Source organism: Panthera onca, chromosome B1 (assembly GCF_046562875.1).
Source record: "Panthera onca isolate mPanOnc1 chromosome B1, mPanOnc1 haplotype 2, whole genome shotgun sequence".
NCBI lineage: Eukaryota > Metazoa > Chordata > Mammalia > Carnivora > Felidae > Panthera > Panthera onca.
In genome coordinates this window covers 112,020,783-112,038,650 of record NC_138342.1, presented here as the reverse complement: position 1 = coordinate 112,038,650, position 17,868 = coordinate 112,020,783, and positions in this window count along the sequence as shown.

Genomic DNA, 17,868 nt, shown 5'->3' with positions numbered 1-17,868 from the left:
AATTATGGATGTGGAAATAGGGCACTAGGGTGAAATTTGGCTAAGATGCAGATAGAAAAAAACGAATGTGAAGGAGAGGGTCAATACCACTGTGCCAAATGGGGTTGTGAGACGCTAGCCCCTTGGTTAACAGGACGGGAACTTGACCCCCTAATTATTCTCCTTAGAAACCCGAACCCCCAATGTGAGGCCCAAGGAAGATGTAACCCAACACCAGCTCATCTACTTTCTCCTCATTCTGGGATACCGGGCACTCTTGGGGCCTCCGAATGTATGATGTCATTGTGCTCTTGGGGTTCACGACCAATTTTAACCTTAGGGGACCTCCAAGGGCAGGATTGGTGCATAGTGTCCCATGCCAACAATTCTGGAGTAATTCGAGGCACTCTCAGTTTAGTAAGGAGCAATCTTCGAGCCAGGGAACGTGCCAGGGAGGCCAGCAACAATTGGTATCACTTAGTCCCCCTGGCTCACATCGTTGCTCAACACCATAGCTGGGCCACTGCTATTGTTACTTCTCGGGTTAACTATCGGCCCATGCATTATCAATTAGTTAGTACAGTATGTCAAGAGGCGAGTTGGTGAAATAAGAATTATGATGATTAGGTCAAACTATGTCCCCTTAGTTCCTAATGATGAATCAAGGGATTGATTCCTGGACAAGAAAAAGGGAAAATATAAGGGCTAAATTGTAGTGTAGGGCTAAGCTGTAGCCTTAAGAAATAACAGCTTTACTTTAACACAGTAGGTTAAGAGATAACAGCCTTGTCCTATCAATCAAGGGAACAAAAGTTCAAGGAAAATCAACTGGATCAGTGTTTGATTGGATTAGGGCAAGGGCATGTCTGAACTGTTTCCACCCCCATCTGGGAACTATTTCTTTGTTCTGTTCCCAGGTGATGATAAGATGCTGTACCCAGGCTGTTCGAGGGCTCACTCTGGTCAAGAGTGTCGGTCCTGATGGGTCGGCCTTGCGTCTCATTGCTATAAACTTTGTGACTGTCACTGGTGCCCGTAGCATTCTGTTAAGGAGTCCTGTGGATGCAACAAAGGCACAGATAGTCAATAGAGTATTTATCAAAGGAAAGAAATTCAAATTTGAAGGATTTCAATTTTACAGTTGCCAACTTTTTTTTTATTATGAAATTTATTGTCAAATTGGTTTCCATACAACACCCAGTGCTCATCCCAACAGGTGCCCTCCTCAATGTCCATCACCCACTTTCCCCTCTCTTCCCCACCCCCCCCCCCCATCAGCGATAGCACTGCTAGGAATTTACCCAAGGGATACAGGAGTGCTGATTCATAGGGGCACTTGTACTCCAATGTTTATAGCAGCACTCTCAACAATAGCCAAATTATGGAAAGAGCTTAAATTTCCATCAACTGATGAATGGATAAAGAAATTGTGGTTTATATACCCAATGGAATACTACTTGGCAATGAGAAAGAATGAAATATGGCCTTTTGTAGCAACATGGATGGAACTGGAGAATGTTATGCTAAGTGAAATAAGTCATACAGAGAAACACAGATACCATATGTTTTCACTTTTTTAAAAAAAATCAAACTACTTAAATATAGTTTTAGGAAGACTAATGTGAGTTTTTAAATTTATGCACAATATTGTCTAATCTAGACATACAGATTTTTGAAAAAGAAGAAATTATCACTATGGTGACATTCTGAATCAAAAAAAAAAAAAAAAAAAAAAAAAAAAGCTCCTGTTCTCCCTATGTGGGTCTTAAGGTACTTTCTTTTATCTTTTTACCTTTTTTTTTTTTTTTCATGCTATACACTCCTCTCTAGAAAAAGCCACATTCCGTAGTTATTCTGGTGCCTCACAGATAATATAAATATCTCCTTCCTTGACATTTTCACTGAGTTGTAGTCCTTTTTACTCTAGTGTATTCTTAATATGAATATCCTAGGCTTCTTTAATTTCACATGCTCAAAATTAGTACTCATTGCAAGGGCTTTTTAAATATAATTTGTTCCTTGATGAGTTGAGGTCATTCATCCAGTCATATAAACATACTTCACAAAAGACTTCTTCTGCCATCTCACATTCAGTGTTTCAATAAATATTATTGATTCAACCCCCAAAAGTTCTTTTTAATATACATGTCTCTTCTCTAAGGTAATTGCAATGCTTTAGATCAAGATCTCTTTGTTTCTCATTAACATAAAAAAAGTCACTGCAAAAATATCAAAGCATGTGTGTAAATAAGAAAGTGGTAAACATTTTACAGAAGTGATAAAATACATCACAACATATTGGCAAGGAGTTCAATTTAACTGTACATACAAATTATGCAAACTAAAATACCTTTGAGTAGCTTCTTTGCATATGTTCATTTAGAAAAGAATAAAAATATTAAATTATTGTACTGATATTGATACACTTAGACAACATTGGCACATCATATATTTTTTCACTTTACTTCAAATTTTGCACAGCAACAAATTTAAAGAGTTATAAAAACTTAGATCTTTTAATCTAGTGAGCTTTCCTCGTCATCCTTAATAATATATTCCTAGGAAGCGTTCAAGCTATGAAAGAATATATATTCAAAGAGATGTTCACTTACCATTTTTTATAAATGTGAAATAATAGGGGCGCCTGGGTGGCTCAGTCAGTTAAGTGTCCGACTTCAGCTCAGGTCATGATCTCGCGGTCCGTGAGTTCGAGCCCCATGTCAGGCCCTGGGCTGATGGCTCAGAGCCTGGAGCCTGCTTCCGATTCTGTGTCTCCCTCTCTCTCTGCCCCTCCCCCATTCATGCTCTGTCTCTCTCTGTCCCAAAAATAAATAAACATTAAAAAAAATAAAAAAAAATAAATAAATGTGAAATAATAAAAGATAACCTGTAAATAAAATTAAATTTCCAAGAATAAGAGTAGCCTAATTATGTTTCTACTTGTGTTTATAAATGAGAGATGTGAATGTTTACCTATGGATGAAGCATAGCAAAAGAAAAAAAAAGTTCTCTTAGGAATGGTGAATTCAAGATGCTAGCAAGAGTCCAAGGTTAATTAGACTAATTAGATTTGTTTCATATTCTAAAACAGAATGCATAAAATTACATACTTTTTTGCATATTTTGCTTTTCTATGAGTAGAGTACTTATGTTTAATAAATAATTACTAGTTAAATGCTTTTTCAACAAGTATAACTCTTTCACATTACATATTTCTTTTAAGTTTATTTATTTATCTTGAGAGAGAGAGAGGGAGAGAGTGCTTGCTTACGCTAGCAGGGCAGGGACAGAGACAAAGTGAGACAGAGAATCCCAAGTAGGCTCCATGCTATCAGAACAGAGTCTGACAAGGGGCTCGATCTCACAAACCAAGATATAATGACCTGAGCCAAGATCAAGAGTCAGACATTTAACCGACTGAGCCACCCAGGCACCCCTCTTTTATATATATTTTAATCATTCATCACTAAAAGGAATTTATCATTATTAAACTTAAAGAAAAAGGAGTTTATATTGATACTATATAAATGTTCCTTATTATTTAAACAACTCGATTTATAGGAAAGTAATTTTGCCCCCCCGCTTGAGTTGTTTCTAATGGAAAAACTTTGGAAAGTATATATTCCATAATAGAATATTGATAAAATAGATACTAGTATACCTATGTAAGAGAGTAACAAATACTTATCTACAATTATGTAGTATAAAAATATCTAATGACGGGGCACGTGGGTGCTCAGTTGGTTAAGCATCCCACTTTGGCTCAGGTCATGATCTCATGGTTTGTGAGTTTGAGCTCTGTGTTGCGCTCACTGCTGTCAGTGCAGAGCCCTCTTCAGGTCCTCTGTCCCCCTTTCTCTCTGACCCCCAACTCTCACGTGTTCTCTCTCAAAAATAAATAACCATTAAAAAAATCTAAAGAATACCTAATGACATTAAAATGTTATATTTTCTTAAATAAAAAGTAAGTGGTATATTACATTCAATTATGATCAAATTTCTGTTCATAAGAAATATAAGAAACATGACTCTGGCTGTGACTGCCCATTTTACTACACAACGTTGTTCACAATAGATAGTCTCTGACAAGTACTCTGAGTTGGAGGACTTTGCTATGCACAAGACCAGCTACATAATTTGCAGGCGTAAAGCAAAATGAAACTGCAGCGCTCCTTGTTCACAAACTATTAAGAATTTCAAGACAGCAGAGCAAATAAAACCAAGAATGGGTGCCTTTGGCCAGGTCCTTATGATACAATATTAATATTAATAATACGATATTAATATTAATAATATTAATATTAATATTAAGGAGGATTTTGCTTAAAAAACACGATAGCCTGCACAAATTGAAGTAGAACCAGCAGAACCGCCATGGCTAACCATGTGGGTATAGGTCAAAAGTCTTAGAAAAATGGGAATTTGATAATGGATGTATTATGCAAGATCAAAAAACCTACCTGGTTACCATGTTTCATGGGAGGACTCAGAGCATGCTTCCATTACCATAGTAATAAGGAATGTTCCATTAAGAAAGGTTATAGGCCAGGGCTGATAATAGGAAATTCTATTACAGAACTGTGCTTCCTAATGCAGATGATAAGATTTCAAAATAATAGAGGCCAGATATTGGCCGGTAACCATCACAGTAAAGATGGATAAATGTATTTTAATAAATGACAAGGTTGAATTGGTAGTTTGGAGTGTCTGACCTTCAGAGAATTAGGCAGATACTTAAGGAATATAGGGCCCCTAGAGGCAAAAAAAAAAAAAAAAAAAAAAAAAAAAAAAAAAATTAAATCCAAGGAAATAGGAAAGTAGACACCTACCCCAATAAAAAGTCCCCATGAATTTATCATAGAAGACATGTCATGGATGTGCACTGTGCCTCCTTTGCATTTCTGCTATGCTTATATTTAAGTTCTGGAACTGATTTTCAAGCCATTTTCCCTTCTATTACAGGAGGTAAGGTGTTATTAAAATGTCTCCTCAAAGGTCTCTGTCTTTTACAGCATCTGTACAGTTTATTAATAATAATAATGATATTAATGATAATTATATGATACGTGATGATGATAATAACTAATAATTTGAAAGTAGAAATAGTGGTAAAAAGAAAATAAATAATTTTCTTTTTATTCAAGGCTTCTGAAATTATTAACAAAAGTTAGGTCTAAAATTCTTAAATTACACTTAAACTATAATTTCAAGTGCTAGAGCTCTTTAAAAACACAATGTTTCACAATTTACCTAGAATTAGTTGCAATCCACCATAGATTGGAGTTTTTCTATTTTTGTTGCCACAGCCCTCCAGTGGTTATCACCACTCTAACTTATACCACTAATAAAAGTTCCTTCCTCCATCTGACTAGGGTTCCAGTTCCAAAATCACATCTTGGGAGTCTACTTCCTGTGTTTCTTATATGAAGCATCAAAATGTTTCTTCTTCTTCTTTTTTTTAGTTTGGTTTTTTTTTTTTTTTTTTTTTTTTTAATGCTTATTTATTTTTGACAGAGAGACAGAGCATGAGCAGGGGAGGGGCAGAGAGAGAGGGAGACACAGAATCTGAAACAGGCTACAGGCTCTGAGCTGTCAGCACAGAGCCGGACTCGGGGCTCGAACTCACACTCACAGACTGCGAGATCATGACCTGAACCGAAGTCGGACGCTCAACCAACTGAGCCACCCAGGCGCCCCAAAGTGTTTCTTCTTAAAGCAGGGATAAGAAAGGGAATTGGTTGTTGTTAGTTAATTTGTCAGATGATCCCAAGAAGCATTATTTAAGAAACAGATTGGGAAAGGAAATGGCAAACTAAAGGTCCATTATGAAGGGCATCGCTGTGGGCAATGTTAACCATTTCCACTGCTGATTCATTTTTACTCTTAAGATGTCTATCAGTTGCAACCAGAATTGTTGACCTAAAGCAGAAAACTATGAAGCATTTATCACATGCATCTGATTGTTTGAAAGTTTCTCTCCTGGGTGATCCTTTCATTTTCTGCCTGTTCTTGGCAATGGATTAGATTCCAGCTGCTCTAGGGTTGGCTGTGAATCAGAAAACAGAAGTCATGGTACAAACCTGAGATGAGAAGCTAGTACCATGTAGTGAATCTGATCTCGCAAAAAACCCGCCACAGCTGAAACTGAAATTAGATTGGGCTGGAAGGCTGCGCCACCCACTATAACGAATGGCATCCGCTACAACTCACTTTCAATATTGTAAGGTGTTTTGTTGTTGTTATTTTACACCTCACTAGTCTGCTATTAGCTCCTCTCTCGTTCTTGGTCTTTCTGGGTTAAACCATTTGAGTCCCTTAATTTTGAATTATTTGGTCTTTTGGAACGAAGAGAGATAATTGCTTGTTTAACTAAAGATAAAGAAATACACTTTACTATATGTTTTGGAAAAGGTCCCTAGAGCAAAACATCCAGGTTTTTAACCCATTTCTGCCCAACTCTAAAACATTATGTTCAACTGCAGTTAATTACCAAATACTGGTATTTACAATCTAAATTCTGTTGCCCAAAAAACATCAAATAATACATTCAACTTTCTCACATATACAACTTGAACTTACATTACACCTCATAATAAAAATACACAGAAAGTAGTTTAGATCTTACACTGATGGATTTATCTATTTGGAAAAAAGTGCCATTTTATAAAAATAAATGTAAATTCAAAATAAACCCAACCAAATGTGTAAAAGTTTTTAAATGATCATTCTAATCTTGTCTTATATAAAAATAAAAACACTTTGTAAGTGTTATATAAATGCAAAATTATTTAGGATGAGAATTTTTTCTTTTTGCTTAAAATCAGTATGATATAGTTCATAGTACTGTAAGGGGAACATTTTTTTCAGAAATATAAGATATATTTCTCTGAGTTATAAAGTTAAATTTATGGAAATGATTTGTAATTTATTGAAATATACTTGACGCTGTACATTTGTTAAGTATCCAGTGGAAATATTTTTCTTTATATTGTTGTAGAACAGAGAAATTGCCTCAGGGAAATGCCAAGCTTTCTTTCTTCAACTGACAAATAATTTTATGGCACTGTTATTAAATTTCTTAAAAACATCAATTTTATATCAAAGCCCTATCAAGTAGACAATTTTAATAGAATGTTTATTGTTATTTTTGTTTCTAAAGGCCATAAAACTCAAATAATACGAAGTAAAACAAAAGAATTGTGTTGCTAACAAAACAATGAATAATTTCACTGAACTGTCTTGTTAAATATCTTGGGCTTCACACATTGTGGGTTATGATGACAGCTTACATGGAATTACAGTACATGCTCACTTGGCTGATATTACATATGATCAGAATTTTTCAAGCAAGAGAACGTTAAAAATTCATGCTAAACTAAATGTTGAATGGACAGAAATATATTAAGAACGGCACCTCCATTTTTAATATATGGCAATGCAGTTAAATATGGAAATTTACATACTGTATAATCTTACTTTGCTAAGGATTTCAGAATACTAAACAAGTACATCAGATGTAAACCCGTCTGTTGGAATGCCTTAGTTATCCTTACCAATTGTGGCAGGTTAGGTCCTTCAGATAGCAAACTCAGAGATGTAGAATAGCATATGGAAGTTTATTCAGGAATATTCCTATGATAAAGATCTCGGAAGGTGAAGGAAAAGAAGCAGGATTAGGAAAAGAAGTAGGGGAGGTTAGGTTGTGATGCCCTCTCAACAAAAACCTCAGCCAGTTCTGAGGGTCTTGCTGAAACTGGGATGCCCATTCAGAATAATTCTGAACTGGGGAGAGAGGGCTGGCCCTGTGTGTGTTCATCTAACGCTGTCATCGGTTGAGGCGCCTGGGTGGCTCAGTCGGATAAGGGTCTGACTTTGGCTCTGGTCATGATCTCATGGTTCCTGAGTTCAAACTTTGCATTGACAGTGTGAAGCCGGCTTGGGATTCTCTCTCTCCCTCTCTCTATGTCCCTTCTCCACTCTCACTCTCTGTCTCAAAATAAGTAAAGAAACTTAAAAAAAAAAAAAATTCAAAGTTGTCATTGGTCGCAGGCTGCCTTAAGGCAACATAACCTTAAACAAAGCTGTTTTCCTTATGTGAGGCAAATCCAGAATAGGTCGGCCAACTGAGAGCAGTCTGTTGGGAGTGCTCCAAAGAACTTAAGCTGGTGGGGGGAACAGATAGAGGGGGTGTCATTTTATTCCCGTAGAGGAAACTGATAGTGCATCACACAATCTGCTACAATTTACCCCTTATGCTACACTGGGAGTAGAATATATATGAGTTCCAAGATTCTAACGTGTTATTTTCTGGAGGAAAACATGAAACAGCAAAGTTAGTGGGACAAATTGTATCGCTTGCTACTGTAGTTGGGCGCTGGGATTAACCGGCATGCATCCTTTCTTACTGTCTCCCTCCCTATCATTTCTTCTAGGTTCCTGTCACACTCAAGTAACAATTCTGCTGGTAGTGGTGGTTAACCTGTGGTGTAATCCAGAATCTCATTCATCAGTGGCAGAATATAATATTTGTAGCATGTCCAGCTGGTTCTGGTCTTTTTGGATGATAGTAAGACAGAAGGAAGAATCAACATAGCTCTGGGCAAAATTATAAATGAATACTGAGGTCTGTTCCAAGTAAATACAAACTGTCTCAGATCCTCTTTTCTGATAGAAATGGAAAAGAACCAATTTGCCAGATCAATGGCTACATACCATGTACCAGAGGCCATGTTAATTTTCTGTAGCAAATATATTACATCTGGCACAACAGCTGCAATGGGGTTATTACCTGGTTGAGTTTGCAGTTATCCACTGTCATCTTCCATCTGTTTTTTTGTCTGTTTGTTTTGTTTTGTTTTGTTTCTGGAGCCAGATGGTAAATTAATTGGAGAAACAATGAACTCTTGGATCCTTTAGGTCTTTAAGAGTTGTATTAATTTTAGCTTTTTCTCCTGGGACTCAATATTGTTATTTATTTAATTGGCTGGGGGCTAGTATATTTTTAATTTTTTTTAATGTTTATTATTTTTGAGAGAGAGAGAGAGACAGAGACCAAGCAGGGAAGGGGCAGAGAGAGGGGGAGGCACAGAATCTGAAGTAGGCTCCAGACTGAGCTGTTCAGTACAGAGCCCGATGCGGGGCTCCAACTCACAGACTGCGAGATGTGACCTGAGCCGTAGTCGGCCGCCCAACCAACTGAACCACCCAGGCACCCTGGAGCTAGTATATTTTTAATACCTATATTTATTTATCTTATCCTGAAACCAAACATGAAGTTTCTGAATTAAAGATCAGACTTATTATTACTGTAGTAACGGCATTGGTTATCTGTATTCCAGTCCCCCTGGGATGATTCAATGAGGGCAGATGTCACCTGCATATTTACAGGAAAGGAAGCCTGAAATCATGCATGTGAGAGGTTATACAGGAACTCCTTTACAGCACTCCTATCGCATTCCTCAAAAAACAAACAAAAACACAATGAACAAACAACCCCCCCAAAAAACCACACCCCTGAGAAAAGGAAACCTTTTTAATGTAAAAAAATCTTCCCTTAGAAAATAAGAGTGAGTCCCTAGGTTTTACAACATTTTGAAATATAAACAAATGGTTCAGGGTTTTAGTACCTTTAAGATGGAATAATATATCTATAGATATAACACCCTTAGAATGTGAAGAACAAATAGTTTGGGGGAAAATGGCACATTCTTTGTCTTAATAGCATTGCAATTGTTTTTCCTCAGAAAATCCTGACAATGCAGAAACAAGAAAATATCTTCACAGAAATTGGCACTTTTCAGCGTTGCGCTTGGGCTTCGCTATGAAAGATCTTACCCTGCAAGGCAAGGAACACATGGAAAATCCTTCCAATTACACAGTGGGTCTATTTCAATTACATATTTGGTGATTGGAGGGATAGCCATGTGATGGTTTTGTAGACCCAGTGAACTCACTGTGACCTTACCTACACAATATGCTTATATATCCATGCACTTCATATGTCTCCTCTCTAACTGTGGCTCATCATAATACTCTGGCGTCCTGCATGTCACTGTAAGCTTGAAACTTGAGTACATAGTCATAGGTATCTTTGAGAAATGAATGGTGGAATTATTACCACACACAGGAGTCATGGTACAGTCCTCCCAAAGACCAAGACTCTTCCTCAGTCACTGTGTTCTATGTATGAATATTAGCTCAAACTTGAAAATCAGGCAAGAAGTCAGAGCACTTTATTAAATAATTGATCTCGGTCATATGATTGCCTGTTTTTCATTATATAAACTGAGCATTATCCCTGGTGACTGCCCACCTATTTTTTTTCTCAGAGGGAAGCCATGTTCTATTAAGAAATTCCATAACACTCATGGATCAGTCTCCCACATTGCCACTTCTTTTGGCAATTTTGTTCACTTGACTTCTGATGATTAAGCATTTAGAGCAATTGGGAGGCACCTTACTAAGGTGCCTTACTAAGAAGGAGTGGAACACTATTGTTAACTCAGAGAGTTTAGGATAATCTAGACATGTAAAATTTAGGGGGAAATCAATGCGAATATTCCAACCCCATGTGGCAGAACCTCATTATTTCTCAGCCGGGGTCTTGATCTTGTCATTGTAGATATATATAATTTGAAAGAAGAAACCTCTATGGAGCTCTGCTACTTTAATTATTAAGGTCTCAGGTTTTTCTTCCTTCTGGTCATAGAAATTGAGAATCTTCTTCTATACTAACAAGAGGTTCTTCTGACTTTCATGTTAAGGTCTTAATTGTTAATTAATCTCTTTTCTTTCTTTATTTTTTCTTTCTTCCAAAGCCCCCTTCATCCTTGGCAATGGCAACTCAATTCCAAAGTCCTCATAGTTACTAACACTTCACTATTTTTCTTTAATATCTTCTCAAAATCTTCCACTTTGTATCTGTTAGTAAATCCCCCAGCAGAATATCATTCCAATTTACCACCAAAAAAAGTGTTAAATATTTACGATTAATTACCTAATGCCAGGACCTATCCTTTTTGCCTACTAATAGTGACGGTGAGTTCATTGCCAGCTGAACAGCAGTTGATCCAAAATCTTACTTTGGTGTCCACTTCCTCAAAGCAGTATCGATACCAGATATCACATGTTGATTTCCACAGGAAGCATATTCTGTGAATCTTATTAAAGCAGAGTCTGAAATGGAGATTAGCATGTAGAATTTTATTAAGGAGTGTTATTGGCATTCTCATTACTGAAGGGGAAATTATGATGCAATTTGAGCAGATAGAGAACTAGGACTGTGGTACGGTTTCAATGAAGGCCCCAGGTAGCCCCAAGAGAAATTCTGCAGATAGGAATTATTCTGAATTGTGGCAAAAAGACTTAGCATCCATAACCTTGTATAAGCTATTCACTATTTTGAGTTATTATTTCAAGCGGGCATGATCTTGGGTGAGGCAACTATTTTTAGCTGAGGCATTTCTGCAAGAAAGCTGAGAGCAAAGGGCTATCTACAGACAACTCACCCAGCAGCTAGGGGACTAAGTACTGAAGAAGGATCTGGTTGATGCAGCCTAGCAGCTATTATATCTGCTACTATAGAACAGGTTTTTGCCTTTTTAATCTTTTTAAAAAATACGTTTGATATTTCCTCCTTGGATCAGCCGTGGTCAGCATGGACCTTGTTATGGTTTACAATATGTTCCTTCAGTGTTGAAATCCAAATCCTCAATACCTCAGATTCTGAACTTACTTGGGGATAAGGTCTTTACAGAGGCAATCAAATTAAAATTATGTCATTATGGTGGACTTTCATCCAATATGACTTGTGTCTTTATAAAGAAAAGAAATTTGGACATTGAAAAATGCACAAGAGAAGATGGTGTAAAGAAAAAGCCATAGGAGGAGAGAGGATTGGAGTGATTCATCTTTAAGCCAAGGAACTCCAAAGATTCCAGAAAACTACCAGAAGCTAGGAGGAGGCAAGGAAGGATTCATCTACAGGTTTCAGAAGATCATGTCCTTGCCAACACTGTGATTTGGGGCTTTTAGTCTCTGGAACTGGAACACAATAATTTTTACTTTAAGACACCCAGTTTGTGTTACTTTATTTTGACAAGTACATGGGAAACTAATACAGACTCCAAAATAGATAATATAACAATTCACTGAAACTGTCTCTTAATTTAGTTAATTTTATTCTATATTAAAAGCTATTCCTTTAGGGGTGCCTGGGTGGCTCAGTCAGTTAAGTGTCCGACTTCAGCATAGGTCATCATCTCACAGCTCGTGAGTTTGAGCCCCACATTAGGTTCTGTGCTGACAGCTCAGAGCCTGAAGACTGCTTCGGATTCTGTGTTTTCCTCTCTCTCTGCCCCTCTCCCGCTGATGCTCTGTGTTTTTCTCTTAAAAAGTAAATAAACATTAAAAAATTTAAAAAAGCTATTTCTTTAGATAGATAATATATAGTAAAGATATAATTGAAGAAAAAATATGAAACATTTATGAGATCATTGAGATTTGTAACATTAGAACAAATCTGAAGAAAGTAATTTCATGTACTGATAATTAAACAAGGTGAGAACAGGTTATGCTATTAAGTTAGATGGTCTGGGTAGTCCTTACTGAAAAGGCAATGTTTGAGCAAAAACAGTGGCAGTTGCCTTAAGTTTGGACCAAGCCTGATGAACTACAGGAAAATTAATAAATCCAAAGTAACTAGAGTGGGTAACATTATGGGTTGAGTAGCAAGAGAGGAATTCAGGACTCCAGATCTCAAAGAAATGTAAAGGTCAGTGCAGAAAACATACACTGAGTACAATGGAATTCTGTTGCAGGGCTTTGAATGGAGTGACATAATCTGATTATCATTTTCACAGTATCACCTAAGTTGCTTGTTAATAGACGTTAAAAGGGTAAAGGATAGGAGCAGGGCCAAAAGTTCGGAGACTTCAAGCATCTGGGCGAGAAATAATGGTTTTGATCAGAGTGGTAGCACCATGATAGATTCTGACAGATTTGACCTTACTTAATTGTAGAGTTGACTAAGAAGTCTCTGGGTGACTATTGTCTTGAATCTGGTGGTGAGATTGAAGTTGCCATAGGTCAACAGGGGCAGAAATTGGGAAGAAAAGATGGGTGTGAATCAAGGGAGAGTGAGAACAAGCTGAAACCTCTGAGGACAAACTGGATCCCACAAGAACAAACTGAAACCCACAGGGACAAGCTGAAATCTACCTTTGACTTTTACCAACTCCAACTTGATTCATGCATATGACCTCCAGATGAAACAGGCACTTTTCACCCTGCAGTTGTATATTCGCCTGAAACCAGATCTTGAAGAAACTTAAGGAAGCTATCTAGGGAAGCTAGAAGAGGTGTGGGCCTGGCATGTCAGTGAGCCGTATAAGTTGCAATGGCACCTGATACCCTGTACAAACCCTTATAGTAAAATGGCTGTGGCTCCAGTGCCACCTTTCAAAACGCCACTCATATAAACATGTGCCGAACCCTAGCCTTAATCATGCAGAAAGGAAATTCGAAGAAGCTTTGTTTCACATTGCTACATTGACACAGAACAGAAACCAGCAAAATTTACCCTGTTTCAATGTGGATTATGTATGTAACCTATCTTTTCTACATTTGGAATATTCTATCAATTAAAAAGATAAAATATATTTTAAATTAATCTCCAAATCCGATTTTTTTGAGAATTAACTTGAAAGATCAATTGTGTTAAGTTACATTTGACGTATTGTTTAAACAAGAGCACAAATATGAAACTTCTTATATATGATTGATTATTTTGATGGCCAGGAAAATATTTATTAAACAAACCACATTCAAATCCCATAAAGTCAACTTACATATTTAAGACAAAATATAATGGGATATTAGTTACTTCGGAGAATTAAATTTTTCATGTTATTTTTCAGAAATGGGTATAATTAACTTCTATAAAAATACTAGATTAAAGTTCTTTATATTGTTTCTCTTTATCTTGTAGTGTTAGATGTTATACACTGGGGAGGAAGAAAGGGTAGTGAACATTTTATCCTCAGTTGTGAGTAAGATTTTAATAATAAATCATGTTTGTAATTAGTTCATTACTATAAATCTAAATCTTTTAATGTTAAGTATTCTATTTTTATTGTAAATATATATTACTTATCTGAGTGTAAAATGTTCTTGGTTTGTTCCCTAGGCACACAGCTTCCATACTTTAAGTGAAAAATAAAGTTATTATAAAAAGAGTGATGATTTATATCATCACCACAGCTTACCTTCTTTATGATAATAATTTAAAAGTTGAGTTCATTGTTTTATATCTTTTCTTCCTTTTGTAAGATGAATGAAAAAAGAAACATCTCATTCATACAACTTTCAATTTATATAAAAATAGGGCATATTTAAGAATCTTTAAAGAGTGGCATGCAAAGATTATAAGCTTTTTCTCATTATCTCCAATGTCTATTAAATCATTTTTGATAAATTGAAATTAGTCATTTTGATTAATTCCTCCTTTCCTGGAAATATATATCATACTGCATTCAGGATTAAATTGGACTTTTAGAATGTAATTAACTCATTTTAAATGCATATGACTACTAGTAGCACGTAATGATATCTATATACATATATAAGAAAGAGTAGATCCCTCTGGCCTTTGGAATTTGAATAACTCAGTTGAGTAAGCACTACTTATTATTCGTGCTACAAATACCTATATCTTTTACACTTGGAAAATCAAACATAATTACCATGCTAAGTATAGTGAAGTACTATATCTATTAAATCAAACACTTTAGTATGGATACCCAAAGTGTTAGATTAATTAATTATAAATGTTCATCTCTAAGTGATTTTTTGAAATATTAATAATGTTAATTTAAATGTCTCAACGGACAGTGTTCTGGTGGGTAGCATGCTTCCATTAATAAAAAGTTTAGTAGAATTATATGTGACTATTAATGATTTCATATACAAATATAAAACTCATATTTTTAACTTATTCAGAAAAAGTAGAGAAATTATAACAATATTTTGGATATGAGATAATTGATTCTATTTTTTTTAATTCTATATTTCACAGGTGGAAAATTATATAACCACCAGAGAGGAAAATTTAACTTTCTAACATTTATTTATTTTTGAGAGAGTGAGCGAGCACGAGCGGGGGAGGGGCAGAGAGAGAGAAGGAGACACATAATCCGAAGCAGGCTCCAGGCTCTGAGCTGTCAGCACAGAGCCCGATGCAGGGCTCGAACTCACAGACCGTGAGATCATGACCTGAGCCAAAGTCCGATGCCCAATGGACTGAGCCAGCCAGGTGCCCCAGAAAATTTAACTTTCTAAACCTATAGCATTTATTTTTCTGAAGTAGTCTATTGTGACAGCAGGCACAGTATATATATAAGCCCTAAAAGAGAAAATAAGGATAAAAACATCATGAAAGAGATTTCAAAGGACTTCAAGAATGTATTAGAAGTAATGTACAATCTACTATTAAAAGACTTTTATTCATTCCAAAATTATTTATTGAGGGTTTATTCTGGATTATCCAAAGAAGATCCAACAGGAACAAAAAAAATTGGTAAGATCTTCCTTCCTCATTCTTTGTTATAAGATCTGGTTTGGAAATCAAACGAGAGGAAAAATATGTACAATAATTTCAACTATGGCAATGCCTATAGTTTTTAAGAACAAGGTGCTCTGGTTATAACTAATGCTGTGAGAGGGACAGAAAGCTTCTGTTATCCAGGGACCTTATCAGGCTTTGGTTTGTTCAATTATTTAAAAATTTTAAATACCAAAAGACGTAGACAGGGAAAAGGGAAAGAAAGTTATTAGAATTAGAGCTGTTAGGCCATTTAACTTAATATTGTACTTTCAACCTATTTCAGTATTTTTGTCCTATCCTTGTTCATAAAATTTCCCTTTTGTGAGGACAGGTTCTGTATCTTCTTCATAGTCATCAACTTGCACAGTATCCACACTAAGAATGTCCTAAATGCATATTTGTTGGAGGGGGTAAAATAATTAGTAAGACATTCTGACTGCTAATTAAAATGTAATTCTCCTGGATACTGTGTGCTTTGACAATAAATATTATGTATTTTAAGATTTATCCAATGTATTCCATAAGTTATAGACTGTATTATATATGTGACCAGTTTGTACATAAACATTTTATTTACTCAAAATATATGTAAAGGTGATAATTAGTAAGTAACCAGGAAAGTGTATTTCTCAGTGCCCACCATTTAAAGTGATGTCTTAAACAGATACAGTCCATTATTGTTTCATCTGTTGCAATCGATCGACTTCAAAAAAAAAAAAAATCCCTGTGTTTGGAGTCATTGTTATGAGGCCATCGAAGCCTACTTTTATATACTGAGTGTTTGTGTCCCTTCAAAATTAATATATTAAAATCCTACTCTTCAGTATGATAGTATTAGGAGGTAGGGCCTGACCATACTGCTCAGTCCTCTCCATGGTCTCATTGATCTCACTTACCTTGGCAAGAGTCTTTTTTTTTTTTTTTTTTAACTTTTCAGGATTCCATAGATTAAAAAGTATTTTCCACTACTACTATATTTTTAAGTATTTTATTTCTATACATTCAGAATTTATCTTTATTCCTCAGAAAACCATTTTTGATTCCTTCATATGTTTGCGAGAGTGGCTATAAAGATAGAGTCGATACATACACTTAACTGGATGATCTCTATTGACCCAGAATTAAGAAGAAAGGATATCTCAAAACTGCTCTTAATGCGTTTTTAATTGCTTTCATTCTCTTTCACTTGGAGATTGTCTTTTTACTATAAAATACGAGTCTCAAACATCCCACCTGTCTTTGAGATTATGCTTCTCATTGAAGCCCTATATTCCCTGATATCTTAGAATGCTTCCTTACCTGTTATTTGTTATAACTTGGATATAGTTAATTTGTTAGATTTGAAACTAACCTTCTCTATATTTTCCCTGAAGGACTTATATAATCTTGATCTTTACCTTATGGATGGGAAATGACATATATAATTCCCTATTTCAGATGTTCTATATCTTATAAATTATCCCAAGCAAGAATCAAGAAAAAAGATCAACTCTAAGCTTCCATAAATCTATGTGTTACACTGATCTTTATTTTGAATTGCCTTGGTAACCCTTAATATATTGGGAAAGTGTGAAGTTTTCTAACACTAGGAAATCACTGTTTTCTTTCTGTGTTCTCAGTTCTCCATGGATCTTTCTCAACAGTCACCAACATACTCACACAAACAACAAAGAAGATTAGTAATATTTCTAAGACAAATAACACATAAACTGATATCTCTCACAATATACCAACTTTCCTTTTAAAAAAGTACAACTGGGTCATAGATATTTGCATATCTATATATATACTCTCATATGAATATGCTCTGTGAGACTTTTACCTTATACACAGTTCATAATACACTGTAGCCAGGGCTTTTGCTAATATGACAATTTCTTATTCTTGTGTATTTTCATTCCTAGACCACATCTTTTTTGACCTTTCTTTTATGTTTATTATTGAAAATGTAACTTCAATATTTTGACCTCCATTGATCTCCCAAAGTTTTTCCCTTAGATCACTTAAAAACTATATAATCATTACATCTATTAAGAAAAAGTGACTATATTGTTAAATCAAGTAAAATATTTTTGTTATTATAATGTTGAAACATTGGATTTTTAGAAAGCTGGAGTTTTTGATAATATTTAAATAATAATAATAATATTGAGTATTCCTTTCAATTTTCAAAATAAATATATATTATCTACACATACATATATACACATGCATATGCATTTTTATGTAAATAGATGAGAATATATATATTAAATAGATGTGAGAACATTATATATATATGTACACAT